The sequence below is a fragment of the Lissotriton vulgaris genome, chromosome 9 (assembly GCF_964263255.1).
Source record: "Lissotriton vulgaris chromosome 9, aLisVul1.2, whole genome shotgun sequence".
Taxonomy (NCBI): domain Eukaryota; kingdom Metazoa; phylum Chordata; class Amphibia; order Caudata; family Salamandridae; genus Lissotriton; species Lissotriton vulgaris.
The window spans coordinates 444486533-444501716 of record NC_141697.1 but is presented as its reverse complement, the minus strand read 5'-3'; positions in this window follow the sequence as shown (position 1 = coordinate 444501716).

The window sequence follows — 15184 nt, the reverse complement described above, 5'->3', positions numbered from 1 at the left end:
GGATGTTTGGCATAAAATGTGCTCTAAAGATCCTGGATATACCTTCTATTCTAGCCCACATCGAAAGTTTGCCCGATTAGACTATTTTTTTACGTCTTCGCAGTTTTTGGAGTCAATTAGTGTCGAAATTCTACCCCAAGTCATCTCAGACCATAATCCCATAATTGTTGAGATCGAGGTCCCTACAGAATGTCAGAACACACGTAGGTCTTGGTCATTTCAGAGAAATTTGTTATGTGATGAAGAATATTTGCAATGTATGGCGACTATTATTAATGATTTCTTTTTAACAAATAACGATACGGCCTCCCCACCAGTGGTTTGGGACACTTTTAAATCAATCGTACGTGGAGAGACAATTAGCTTCGCAAACTTTAAGAGGAAAAAAATACAAACAGAATTTAAGGAGAGGTTAAATAAGATCAGGCTAGCCGAGTTGGATCTTGCGACGGCATGCAAGAATAATATAAGCATAGAAGACGCGCAATTACGTCTAGTAATTGAACGTTCTGGTCTACGGACCCATATTGCTGATAAAGTAGCATTAGATTTTAAGCAATACAAAACAGAACGTTATGAGTATAGTGAGCGCACCGGCAAAATCTTAGCACAACGTCTCCGTCAGAAATCCTCTGTTAATGAAATTCAGGGTGTCAATGACATGAATGGGGATTTTCACGAATGTAGGGAAGGAATTTTAGAATCATTCCTGGAATTCTATAAAACATTGTATAATGACTTCAACAATGAAGTAGATAAGACTCTGAATCCTGTAAATTATTTTCACAGTACCAATCAATCATTATTGGGATGTGTAGAGGCTGATTTATTTCGACGCCCAATAAACTGGGATGAGATTGAGCAAGCCATTTTGAGTCTTGCGGCTGGCAAAGCCATGGGATTTGACCAGATACCTCTCGAATTTTACCGGACATTTATACATATGTTGAAATCAGAGTTTATAAAGATCTTTAATTCAGCATTTCAAGGGAAACCACCTGATTCATGGTCCACCGCTATTATAGTGGTGTTTTTAAAGAAAAACAAGGATTCAAAAGAATTGGGTTCATATCGACCCATATCACTTATTACGGCAGACAGCAAGATTTATTCTAAAATTCTTGCAAATAGACTTAACCAGGTAATGCCCAGTTTAGTGTCTAATATTCAACACGGTTTTATCAGAGGTAGAGATACTACTGATCACGTTAAACGGGTGATCACACTTTTAGATTGGGCACAGGCAAAGGAATCCCCAGTTGGGGTGATCCTACTCGATGCTGAAAAAGCGTTTGATAGAGTAGACTGGGGATTCCTTTGGACTGTGTTAGAAGGGAAGGGGTTTCCCCCACAATTTATTCAGGCGGTGCGCTCGCTTTACTCTGCTCCTAAGGGTATAATAAGATTAGGTACTGATCATTCGAGATCTTTTTCAATCACGAGAGGGACTAGACAAGGGTGCCCTTGTTCCCCGCTTTTATTTGCGTTATACTTAGAACCTTATCTGAGTAGACTTATTTTGGAACCTAATATTCCACCAGTTCGTCTTTTTGAAATTGACCATAAAGTTCTAGCGTACGCGGATGACGTTGCAATTGTCACTTCTGATGTCTCCTCTGCGCTACCCACAATAATCGATTTGGCCAATGAGTTCGGGAAGGTCTCCGGCTATAAGCTAAATATTACAAAAACTCAGATTATACATTCGGAAACGGGTAAACCCACTGATATCCCACTAAATTCTACTGGTTCATATCTTGGTGTTACTCTATCTTCTAAGGTTGAGGATATTGTTGCATTAAACTTAGATCCCCTACTCATATCTACCAATAGAACGTTAGAAAGATTTAATAACTTACACTTGTCATTGTATGGTCGAACTAATGTTATTAAGATGATGATTTTTCCAAAATTTTTGTATTTTTTCCGTACTATTCCCCTGTTTTTCTCAATGTCCCTTTTCAACAGAATAGACAGAATGGTGTCGAGGTTTTTGTGGGGGTACCATCGTGCTAGAAGATCTTTAAAATGGTGTACTCTTCCATCAGATTGTGCTGGTTTGGGGCTTCCGAATTTTAAAATGTATTACTGGGCTATTGCTTTGAAAACTTTTCGGGTTCTGCTTTTTCATGATTATGTATCAGACCCAGCCATTTCACCTTCTATCTTCGAAATGCTCTTAGGTACCCATGCGCGGCAATGCCTGTTGAAAGTTATTGAACCCAGTTACTATAAAAAAACAAAGTTCAAGGTGCTCCTTGCTGCATGTTTAATTTGGAGGCAAATGAACAAAATTTTACATATAATCCCAAAATTGAATTATTATACACCTCTGTTTGATAATAAGATATTACCCGTAATATTCCAAGATACTGTAATTTACCGATGGCGTATGAGTGAGATTTATCTACTGGGTCAATTGTTCCAAAACGGGTCCCTTATGTCCTTTTCTAAATTACAAGAGACATTTGGTTTATCTAGGAACGATTTTTTTAAATACCTACAGATTCGCAGCTTCCTGGAAAAAAAAAATGTTTTATTCACCGATACCATGGAAACAATTGACATTCTAGAAAGCTCCAGGAAGAACAGTCGTATTGGTATTATTTACCAGTTAATGAATAATAGGATGCAGAACGATCTTGATCATCACACCCTGAAATGGGAGAGAAAGATTGGCACTGCAGGGATTGATTTGGTAAAAGTGTTTGAGATGAGCAATAAGACACTAATTAATAGCTCTCTTAAGAGTCAACATTTTATGTCCACCTTAGATCTTTACTATACACCTGCAAAACTGGTAAAATGGAAATCTTTAAAAGGTATTAACTGCAGTCGCTGTGGAACTTTAGCAGCCGACTCAATTCATATGTTTTATAGTTGTACCAAACTTGCTGTATATATTGAGAAGATTGAAAAGTTTCTGTCTAATTTGCTACATGTACGGATTACGCTCCATCCTACTATCATTATCTTTGGTGTTTATTTTCCCTCTCGGAATTTAAAGACAGATCAAGAACATTTTTTGTTTATGGGAATGTCTATCTATCGAGCCTGTATTACCTCTAGATGGCTGGATGTTGATCCACCAACTTTTGAGTTATGGCTGGGAAAGCTGCTAAATGTATATAGAATGGATAAAGCAGTCTATAAATTGAAAGGACTCAAAAAGAAGACTTTTGGTCGGAAGCTATGGTTACCAATTGATAATTGGATTCAAAATGTATAATGGTTGTTCTGTGTAAAGAATTATGTTGGATTTCTCATTTTTGTTTTATCCTTGTATGTATTACTCCTGCCAGAAAATAAAAAAATAAAAAAAATAAAGGAATAGTAATTTTTTTTCTTAATTTATTATATAGCATTTTCTTAGATTTTATATATGTAGATTAAAATAAGAAAGAGGACGTACGCCAGTTTTTATTGTTAATGTTTTTCTTTGCAAACACATGCATATATTTTAGTTGTTCACAATTAAATTGTTTTTTTTTCACACAATTTTGAAAATATTGAAAAACATGATTAACAAATGTTGATGTTATTCTGAATATATTATAAAGTCTAAAATATTTTAACATATTTTTATTGTGCATTTTCAAAATGAAAAATATATTTTTACATGCATATTTTTTAAAACCGTTTTGAAAAATGGTAATTTTTATGAAGTATAGTCATGTAGTAGTAAAGTAAGTATATTTTCAGTTCTTTCATTATAAACTTTTAGATTTTTGTCATTTATCATTTTTTTGAAGAAAAGTAAACATTTTAGTACATTTGTTTCTACAGGTTTTTTTAATAAATGTTATATAATTTTATTTTTGTCATAATATTATTATTTGAAAAATATTTGATATATTAAATTTAACAATTTGTTTCACAACTATATTTTTGTATCATATATTTTTTAATTAAACATTGTTATATTGGTTGCACATTTAGAACAATCTTCTTGTAATTTTATATGTTGAAGGTGGTACATCAAAGAAATAAACATTTTAATATATATTAAATATTGAATTTTATGTTTTGTGATAATACATTTAATATATATTTAAAATGTTTGGTACTTTTTTATATTTTTAATTTTTTGTTTCACAATATTGAAATTTACATTTCTTTTTTTACTATTTCTCCATTCTTGTCTAAGGGGAGTTAGTCTTTTTTTTCTTTTTTATCATGCAGCCATTTTTTTCTTCATTTTTGTTTATTAAGAGGATTGCGTTGTTGGAGCCTTTTCCTACAGTTTTATTTATGCCATTTTTTGTCGCTTTCTTTTTGAATGGATTCATGTTTCGATTTATCGACTATGTGTTTGTTCGTTTTGGAGGACCATCTACTCCAAATTAACTGTACGTTATTTTTTATTGTTATGGGTGGGAAATGTTTTTGGTAACATTTGGTTTGCTTGTTTGTTTTTTATTTTTATATTATGTCATATATTTATATGTAAGTTTTAAATTTTTAAATGACATAATTATCATTATTAATTTCAAAAGAGTAGAATTATGTTATTTAAATGTTTTGTCATTTTAAAATGCTTCATTATGTTTGGTATTGTTTTTTGTTTAAAGTTCGGATTTGACTATTGTCTCTAGGTATTCTAGTCCTGTGGTGTTTGGGAATAGCCGAGTTTTGTGTTGCAGGTATTCATGCATTGTTTTTGTTTGCTTACCTAGGGTTTGATTAGGATGGCGGGTGGACGGCCGCCGGCGGTGGCAACAGCCAGACAGGCGGTGGCCATCCGCCCGCAATCGAAACCCAGAAAACCACCAGTCCAACTAGCATTGTGGTTGTGGCCGCAGCGGTGTGATTTTCCGCTCACCAGGCAAGCGGGCGGACTGCAACCGGCGGAAATGTTACTACAATTGCTGCGGATCAGGGCCAAACACCGTCGGCAGGATTATGAGGCCGGCGGTAGCTAGCCTTTCCACTGCGGTGAAAACGTAAAGGAAAGGGTGGCGGAGACATGTCCTGGGGGGCCATTGCAGGCCCCCAATGTGTTGGGTTGTGTGCGTGCACTGGGGGGGTCATTTCCTTGTGCCATGTGTCAGGTACTGTGCAGTGCCTGCCAGGCAGTGCAGGGAGATGCAGAACATGCTCCTTTTAACATTGCAGCGGTGCTGTTGGCAGCAGCTACCGCCTCAATGTTAATCGCCAGAATCCGACCGCTCTGTCGGATTTCGACTGAGGAGCATCCTAATTAGACCAGTGGTTATGCTGTGGTCCTTGTAGGCGGTCTTTTCCCGCTACCATGGCGGTCGGGGAAGTTTTCCGACCACCATTGTAATCGGCCCCTAAGTTTTGGACCGATTTTAGTGAGGGATTGTTCTAGCCTTAGTTCGTGATAGCTCTGTTTTTTTTGGATGGCTTCTATTAGTTTGTGTAAGGTTGCTTTTCCTCTTCCTATTGTGGCTTGGAAGGCATTATGCCATTCTTCTTCAAAATTTCAGAGAATGTCCAGGGATCCTGGTCCTGGATAAAATTGCCTATATAGGTTAGTAGTCAATGGAGGAGCTTGGGTATTTATAGCTTTGCAGTGAGGGTTTAAGGATATACTCCTCCTTAGATAATATGCATAGTTTCTCAATTCAGATCGCACCTTTTTTGACAATTGACTTGTGTTGTCGTAGAGAAAAAATGTTTTTATTGGTTACATGCTTGTTGTTCCAGAAGAATGTTTTTTGTACTCTGGGGGTTCAACAGCCAAAACGTATGTCGCCCTAGATGGTCAATCAGACCAGTGCCTTCTCAAGGCTTATAAATTGTTTAGAAGGTCATAGAACAATTTTTCTTTTGATGCAATGCAACAGTCCTCAATTAAAATACAATAAACACTAAAACTTAAACAGCAGCAAGACGTTCCTTTGTCAATTCCCTGTCATGGTGAGCTAAAAAGGATACGATCGAATGTTAGAAACCATGCTTATTATCTATGGATGAGTATATGTTCAAACCCTCACTGCAAAATTATGCCGTCCTTCTGCTGCAATATTTGTTTTAGCTTTTTGAGCTAGGGTGCCATCATCATTCCACCAGGGGATTTGGAATTTACCTTCCGTGCCCTGACCTATGTAGTCTTCTTAACCAAGTGTCTTCAATGTAGTCAAAGAGGGGTGTTAGTTTTGCTTTATTGGCTTGGTAGAAAGGGCTTTCAAAAAGTATATTATAGTGGTTGGCTACGACTGTTGTTGGTACATAGGGCAGGGCTATTAGTGTTTTGATTTTGTAAGCGAAGGTGCTATTTGTGACATAATCTATATTTAGGGGCCGATTCCGGCAGGAAATTGTTTCACCCGACACTTACCCGTCATTTTTTCCGACCGAATCGTTCACCCGCCGTCCAAATGAGTAAGTACGATGCGAAGTAATAAATCACCAAAACGATTATTTGAAAATCGTTTTACCCGACACGGATCAGTAGGCAAGGAGCCTGGCACAATAGACTCGGACGCGAACAATGCCCCACACCCAAGCACATACACCATGCAACAGACTCGGACGTGAATGATGCCACATAGTCCAGCATTAACACAACCTATTAGACACATACACAAACGATTCCACACAGCCTGGCACATACACTACGTGACAGACTCCGTCTCGTCTCCCTTGAACGTGTTATGGTGCAATTCGGAGCTTGAATACTTTTCGTCCGAATGCTGCAAGGTGCTGGAACTTTTGCCCTTGTACGGTGCGTATGAAAACGCATCGTACTTGCGTGTCCGGAATTTTGTAAGCTGAGCCTCCGTACAATTTGATTTCCATGTTTCGTGAGCTTATTAAGTACTTACATAGTGCATGAATCGGACCAGACGATTTGAGCAGATTTTTCCATGAAAACGCATCGTACTTGCATGTTTGTAGAAAAAAGCTCCAAATACGATTCGATCGGAAGGTAAGCCTATGAATAGCATTAGGAAGGCATTTTTTCCAGAATCGCAATCGGCCCCTTAGAGTAGATTTTTGGAGATGTCTCCAGATACTTTGGTTGAAGTGATAATAGCAACCTTGTATTGCAGTGTGTGGGTATATTTTAAAATTGACTAAGCATGGGCGAATTTTGTGGACTTGCGATCCGCAAACTCTCGCAAAATGGCAAAAACATCTTTGAGTTCACGAAAAAATTTGCAAACTCGTGGATTTGCACAAATTATATACTAGAGTACTGTTTCTACTTTCTACTGGCTAATCAGTAAGTGCTAGCTCGTTGGGCAAATGTATAGTGCTTTTCCTAAACTGCAGCTGCGTAAAGGGCCAGAAGATTTGTCTCCAGTGACCATGTGTGCCTGTAACTTTACCACAGCGGCAAAAGGCGCCGAGGTCCCCTGAGGGAGCTGTCCATCATAGTTGGGAAAGGGCGGGAAGATGTTTCATACCGCTAGTGTGTGGTGGGCGGGGCCAAAAGGGTGGGGCTTCTATGCATGTTCACATGGCTCTTGTGTAGGGTCAGAGAGCGAGCAGGGCAGCAGATGTGGAGAAAGCAGCCTCCTGGTTACAGGAAATACACGGGTGTTGCGCTCGAGAAACTCATGGATGCAAAGACCTCCCTCAAGTATTACAGCTACATTTTGGAAAACAGATATGGGGATAAATCACACTTGCCCAGCTTCGACCATGCTCACTAATTTTTTGGGCTGATTAAATCGTTGCTGAATTTGAGCTTCAACTCGGGCATGTGCGAAATCCATCCGCGAGCGGATTTGCGGATTTTTCAGCAATTTCGCAAGATTGGCGGATCACGAAATTGCCGAAAATCCACAAATTCCGCGAGTGGAACGGATTTTCCGCCCATACTTAAAACTGACTGAATCATTGCTTGTTCAAGGTCGATTATTATTTTTTGTAGGAAGTAGTTGTCGGTTTGTTGTTTTATTATTATTATTGTAAGATGTTCTATGTAGATAGTATTTTGCTTGTTGGGGAGTAGTGCATATATGAAGGAGATATTAGTTTCTTCATGTTCTCCATGGATGGTATAGAGTTGGTAAAAAGGCAAGGGGCAAACTTTAAATGTACCATCCATCATCCATGTTTCATAATATTGTTTAACTTTTGAATGTTGGTGGCAAAGATGATAATTCGTTTTTCATAACTGTTATTGTCATAAAGAATTAAATGAATTTTTGATTTGTGTGTGACTATGTATTCTTATAGAATTTCAATTTCTGCAAAAGATTGTAGGGTGGGTGGTTTTTGAGCAGTAGATCTTTTATTTCTGGCTATTAGGCGTTTTAGAGTGGGGATGGATGATAGTTGTCATGTTACATGTTCAGGAACCCTAGTTAGTGAGTTTTTCAATATTTGGGCATAGGTTTGTTGGGAGCTGGTGCTTGCTTATTTGATGGTTTCTAAAGCATCTCTCACCTCGATTTCTCTGACATTGGGGAGATTGTTGTATTCCCTGACATTAATGACATTTGTTTAGACTGTTGTTGCTCTCCCATAGCAAGAATTGGAGAAATATTTACTACATTTCCAATGGGTTTTGTTTCATGTTATTTTTCCTTGCGTGTAAGCATAGCCCATGTAGCACAGACGTATATTTCCCTTTTGTGAGGTGGTGAATGCTGCTCCTTCTGTCATTTTTGTTTGTATATCTGTGAATATATTTATATATGTATTTAATAATTTTTAAGGGGCTCATTAGGATGGCGGGCGGAAGCACCTCTGCGATGCTGGCGGAAAATGTCATTTTATGCCCTCCAGCAGCGGTCCTCGCACCCTCCATATTACAATGCCCAAACCTTGTCCATTTACCATATGCCGGAGTGCGACGTGAACCACCATAAAAATTCACCCACCACCACAGTGGTAGGAGGCAATAGAAACCCATCACCATGCGGAATGACATCCCGTTCGCCGTACAAATCAGGATGCCCCAAACAGCCCATCACACTGCAGTGGAGAAACCACCCAAATGGAGACGGTGGAAGCACGACATTGGAGCGCAAAACCTGACTCACGGTCCCGTCAACCCAGTCAGGACTGCATGGATCCAGCTTTACAAGCCTTTCCAGTGCTGTACCTGATCCACTACCAGGAAATAATGAACCATCGCAGACAACGCCACAGGTACCCAATCACACAACTCCGCACACAAACACAACACACAACTCCTGGGCTGATATATGGTTTCTGTCCACATCAGACACTCTGGCTGGGGGGGTATTACTCCATCTTGCACAGCTTTGGGACAAGGGGGCCTGTTGGGAGTTGTAGTGCTGGCCTCCCACCCACACACACCCTTCCCTGTGAATATGGCTACCTACCTATAAGTTTGGTTGGGGATGTACAATGGCTGCCACATGCATCTGGCTGGGGAGGAGTACTCCATCTTGCTCAGCTTTGGAGCAAGGGGGCTGGTGGGAGATGTAGTGCTGGTCATAGCCATCATAGGCTATGATGGCTATAATTGTGTACTGTGTTTTTAAAATAATCGAATGTAGCATCCTCTATCAAATACAAAATAAAAGAAGAGAACATTTCTTCATAAGCAATTGGAGTTTCTAATGAGTTTTTCTTGGGAGATTATTTTGTTTGATCATGAAGGAAACTAATACTGAGAATTATTAATTCTGTTACATTTCAAACGACAATTTATAATTTGGGTATGTGCTGAGCCTTTTGAATCTGATATTATAGGAGTCGATGTTGTATCAGTGATCCCTTTATAAGTATATATCAAGGAACAACATGTTCCTGAGGACAATGTATGGGATACTTATGCACAATGGCAATGGTCATGGGTAAAAGTATGTCGAAAGAGAAAAAAGAACACAGGCATGTGCGGCAGCAACACGCCATAAGAAGTCAGTTCTCTTTTCCCTTCACAAGGGTGAGTAACCAGCAATTACAGATCCTATCAGCTGCTTATCTAAGTCATTGAACCATAGCCTATATTGCTAATTTCCTATCAATTTAGTTTCTCCTTAATAGCGCCCAGCTCGCTCCATGTGAGTAACTACTCTTTTTCTTAAAACTCGGTTCTGAGTCACTCCCGTTATTGATGTGCACATCACCACTCTGGCAGTTTATTGTTTTTCCTTTAGATAAACCTTTTATCATGCAGACTATTTTCTCTACAGTTTCTCTCTCTCTCTAGTCGATATAGGGCCATATGTAGGAGATCAAATACCGGCCTGTAACAGACAATTTCGGCCGTTACCGACCGGTATTTGGGTTTTGTAATGTAGGGGGCCTTTGATTGACAGAATCGGTAAATTTACAGATTCGGTAAATTTACGGAATCGGTAAAATACCGAATCGGTAAATTTACCGATTCTGTAAATCAATGTGTAGGTGCCCTTAAGAATTTGTTATTTACCACCCAATACTATTGGGTGGTAAATAACGAATTCCTGTATACATGCACATCTGTGCATGTACACCTGTGCCATGTGGCACACATACCTGCCCTAAGGGCATGTATGTGTGTCACATGGCACACAAGCCAGAAACAGGGGTGCAACAGGGTGTCAAAGTGACACCCTGTCGCCCTTGGCAATTCGATATTTTTACCGAATCGGTATTTGCCATTGATTCCTATGGGAATACCGAATCGGTAAAATTTGGTATTTATGAATCGGTAAATCTGATTTACCTACATCTAGCCCTTAGTCATTTTTGATTATTTTATTACAGGTGGCCCTGATTGTTATGGCCTGATGAGACCTTCTACTGAATGTGAGATAGAAACATCATTGACACATCCTTAAAATGGATCGTTTCAGCCCCTTCTAATGTGTCAGAAGGCTGTTGATAATTATTGTATACTTACTGAATTATCTCTTTTGTACTTTATAAAACCCTACTGTATGTCACAAATTGTCACACTTTGATATGTAGGTTCTAAGTTCACTTGGGACACTGAACACTTTCTTTATTTACATAATAATACAGTTGCAATACTTGAATGAACAGCATTTGGACTCTAATTTATGTTCTGTATAATTCTTTTCCTCTTTTGACATACATTTACCCAAGTGTATTGCCATTGTGCATAGCTGTAATTATGTACCGCATACATTGTCTGCAGGAACCATTGTTCCATGATATATAATAGGTACCTTGGTTCCTTGTGAGTAGGGTGGCCCTTGTTTACCCGAATGCAGTACTTTAGAAGCAGTCATCATTGAACATTGAGGAAATAACAATCGTAACTATTGTAGAAAATTTCACCCAAAGCTTCACACTGTTTCATTGCAATTAAGGAACACTGTGTATTGCACCCAATACATATAAACAAATAAACATAACACAACTTATTTAACTATTTACAAATAGAGTCTTGTGCACAACCGCTTTAAACACATGCAGAGATATATTTTCACCAGCAAGCACAAAATAAAGTGATATCAGCAAGCATTTTAGAATACCTTTAGTGGAAAAGATTACAGCCAAATATGTGCAGAGTAATAGTTGCGTCAACAACGTTTCAACCCTCTCAGGGTGGTGGGATCTCATCAGGATTAACAATGGCAGGGGTCTGTGGAAGAAATGGTTTACTATTAAAAGCAAATCAATGATTTATAATAATGAATGTTCTATAGAGCAATCAAGTACACAGTGGCTTGTTTCGGAACTGTGAGAATCCTGTCTAGTGTCTGGCAGTTCCATGATAGATGGCCATCAGAGATAGGCCTAGAGCAGGGGTTTTCAATCTGTGGGGCGCGACCCACAGGGGGGGTCGTGGAGTCCTGGGAAGGGGGTCGCAGACTGTCATTTTACCTTAGTGGCGTCGGGCTGATTAAGGGTGCTCACGGCGGAGGAATAATTCACACCGATGGGTGAAAAACAACAAAGCCTCATTAACAAGTAAAAGGTCTTTTAAAGATCTGTGAAGTACTCGGGTGCAGTGCGGCTTTGTGTGTGTCCCTGAAGGTGTTTCAGCTGGGCTCACATACACGAGGGGGGGAGAGCTAGGGGCAGGGGAGGGTTGCTGGGGGAGGAGGCTGTAGCCCTTTGAGTTCCATGGACGTTGCATGCCTGGAGCTGTGGGTCCCGCCTGTAAAGCACAAAGCACGAACCCTCATGATACCTGGAGCCTGTGCGGAGGAATGTGCCTGAGAGTTTGTTCTTCATATTGAGATGTTGTTACAGCCGGTCTGCCACCCCCCAACCCCCGCCCTCAGCAGGGAGGCACAGGAATGCCCTCCCATGAGAGAGGAAGAAGAAGGAAGAAGACACAGAGAGATACTGGCCCTCTCCCCCTCCCATGAGAGAGGCACAGCAAAGGTGGGTGGATGAATGGATGAAAGGGTGGATGGATGAAGGATGAATGTATGGATGTAAGGATGAAAGGGTGGATGGATGAAGGATGGATGTAAGGATGAAAGGGTGGATGGATGAAGGATGGATGTATGGATGGATAAAAGGTTGCATGGATGAATGATGGATGGATTGTGAAAAGGTGGGTGGATGAATGATGGGTGAATGGATGGATGAAAGGGTGGATAGATGAAGCATGTATGTATGTATGTATGGATGGAAGGATGAAAGGGTAGATGGATGAAGGATGGATGTATGGGTGGATAAAAGGTTGCATGGATCATGATGGATGGATGGATGTGTGAAAAGGTGGGTGGATGAATGAAGGGTGGATAGATGGATGGATGAAAGGGTGGGTGGATGAAGGATGGATGGATAAAAGGGTGGATGGATGAAGGATGGATGTATGGATGGAAAGATGAAAGGGTGGATGTATGGATAAAAGGTTGCATGGATGAATGATGGATGGATGTGTGAAAAGGTGGGTGGATGAATGATGGATGGATGGATGGATGGATGGATGGATGGATGGGTAAAGGATGGATGTATGGATGCAAGGATGAAAGGGTGGATGGATGAAGGATGGATGTATGGATGAAAGGATGAAAGGGTGAATGAATGAAGGATGGATGGATGGATTTGTGAAAGTGTGGGTGGATGAATGATGGATGGAGGGATGGATGGATGTGATGAGGTCTAACAGGCGCATTTATGGTTGTCGATAGTTGTTGATGATGAGGAGTACCAGTTTGTAGCAACATTTGTTGGAAGGTGCTCCTTAAGCCTAAAAAGGTTTTACAAGGGGATCTCGGCATCATAAAGTTTGAAGACCTCTGGCCTAGAGATATCCTCTAGGAAATCAATGTCCAAGGTGCGCAATTACCTGAATAATAGCGACGCTCATATTGAAGTGCACGGTCGGCGTCTGTTGCCGACTGCCAGAGATATGCACTCTGGAATGCCTCTGACAGACAGAACTTAGCTTCATCTGGGGATACAAACATTGAATTTTTATATCTATGATTGTGCATATTTGAAAACTGTTGTCTCCTATTTGTATCAACCAATCACCTTGTTCAGCTGATTTACAATTTCACTTTCTGCCTTTTTCCTGGGTTTGGTTTGATTACACACCTGGGGTTTTGTTCTTCTCATCTATTCACTGAACAACACCCTATTTTTTGTACATTGTATACTTACTTACGAATAAAACTCAGTTTGGCTGAACCTTGTTACATACTGGCAGAGTTATTATTTTGCCTTTTAATTGCTTGTAACTTTATTGTTTTTCCTAGATTCAGTCTGCCCAGAAATACGTGTGACGTTTATGAATTTCATTCTGAATGAGTTCCATGTGAATGCCTATTTCTAGAATTACTTGAAAACATTGTTCTCATGGACATAAGGGTTGCTCTTATTGCTTTACTTAAATAGTAATAGTTGCAGAATACAGTTATCCAGCAGCACTGCCAAGAAGTATTCACAAGGCACAACTTACAATTGGAAGCATGTAAAACCTTTTTTTGATAGGATGTAGAACTGAATGATGCAGCAGAAACTAGGTGCAACAGAGTATCCCCCCTCTACAGCACCTTTGGGAGAACCTTAATCAACTGCAGTCATCAGAATACCAGTAGCCTGTGACAATTTCAATGAGTTGGTTAATCACTGTGTAAAATGCCACATGTTTGTTGCGGTACAAATGTGTTCTGTAGGTCCATGTTCCCTTCTACTGTTCTCAGGTTGTATACTTATACATCACAAACAATGTACTATTGAAATAATCATCATTTATCAGTTGGGAAAAAACAACTATAAAGATTATTGATGTCTGCATGTGTTAATAGGTCTGTCACTGACTGTACGGGTTTTTGAATGGGTTTATGACAGTGTGTGGGTGTGTCAGTACCGGTGTGAATGACTCTGTAGACGTGAGAGTACATGTATGAGCACCTGTATGGGTTTGTTTGTGACCCTTAAGTTAAATTAATAATGAATATATTTATACCTTTACAAGCACATTTTAATAACATATTAGAATACAATTTAAACCAAACAATTAACATAACATACCTTATATAACTATTGACAATTTCAGAAGCACACTTAAACATGAACTTTTGATTAACTACTGTAGAAAGCCATGTGCTTACAATGCTGCTGTCTATTTACTTTCCTTCTCCAAATTTGTAACAGAGAAGTGGCAGCACTCCAACAAAAACAATATATTGAGAGTGTGGTTGGTAAAATGTTTGCTCTGAAGGGCAAAATATTTATTTTGATACTAAACAGAATGAAAACACTGTATAAAACAGTGTTGACTATGAAGCACCCCCAACCCCAAAAGGGGAATCAATAAAAGTAACATTTGCAAAATGTTGAAAGGAGAATTGAAGCGTATGTCTACTACTGACCCCTTTCTTTAATGAGGAAAGTTACTGACAAGAGAAAAAATTAATGTATGCAGTTGAAACAATTGGCTGGTGTTGTGAAGTAAAAGACAGTAGTCCCAGTGCAGAAGAAGAGATGGTTCCTAGAAATGTAGAATAAGACATAGGTGAAGATATAGCCATGCTTCTGAGTATAAATGGGAGTGCAGTAGTATTTGTAGAATTTGTCAAGGAATACATTGATACCCATGGGACCCCGTCCATGTGCTTACAGTGCTGCTGTCTATTTACTTTCCCTCTGCAAATATTGGGGTGAATTAATACTGGTGTCATTGTCATGTTGAGCATAAGTGCTTGTTGTGAAATTTAGGAACACGAAGTTGGTTTCTAACTCCGAGTTGTGCAAAATATCCATGGAGTCACTTACATTACTTTTTGAGAGAAGCACACTCTAACATTAAAGGTATCATTCACAGAGCTTCAGAAAGGGTTTAAAGGTAGAGTTTTGTATGTACCTTTAGATGTTA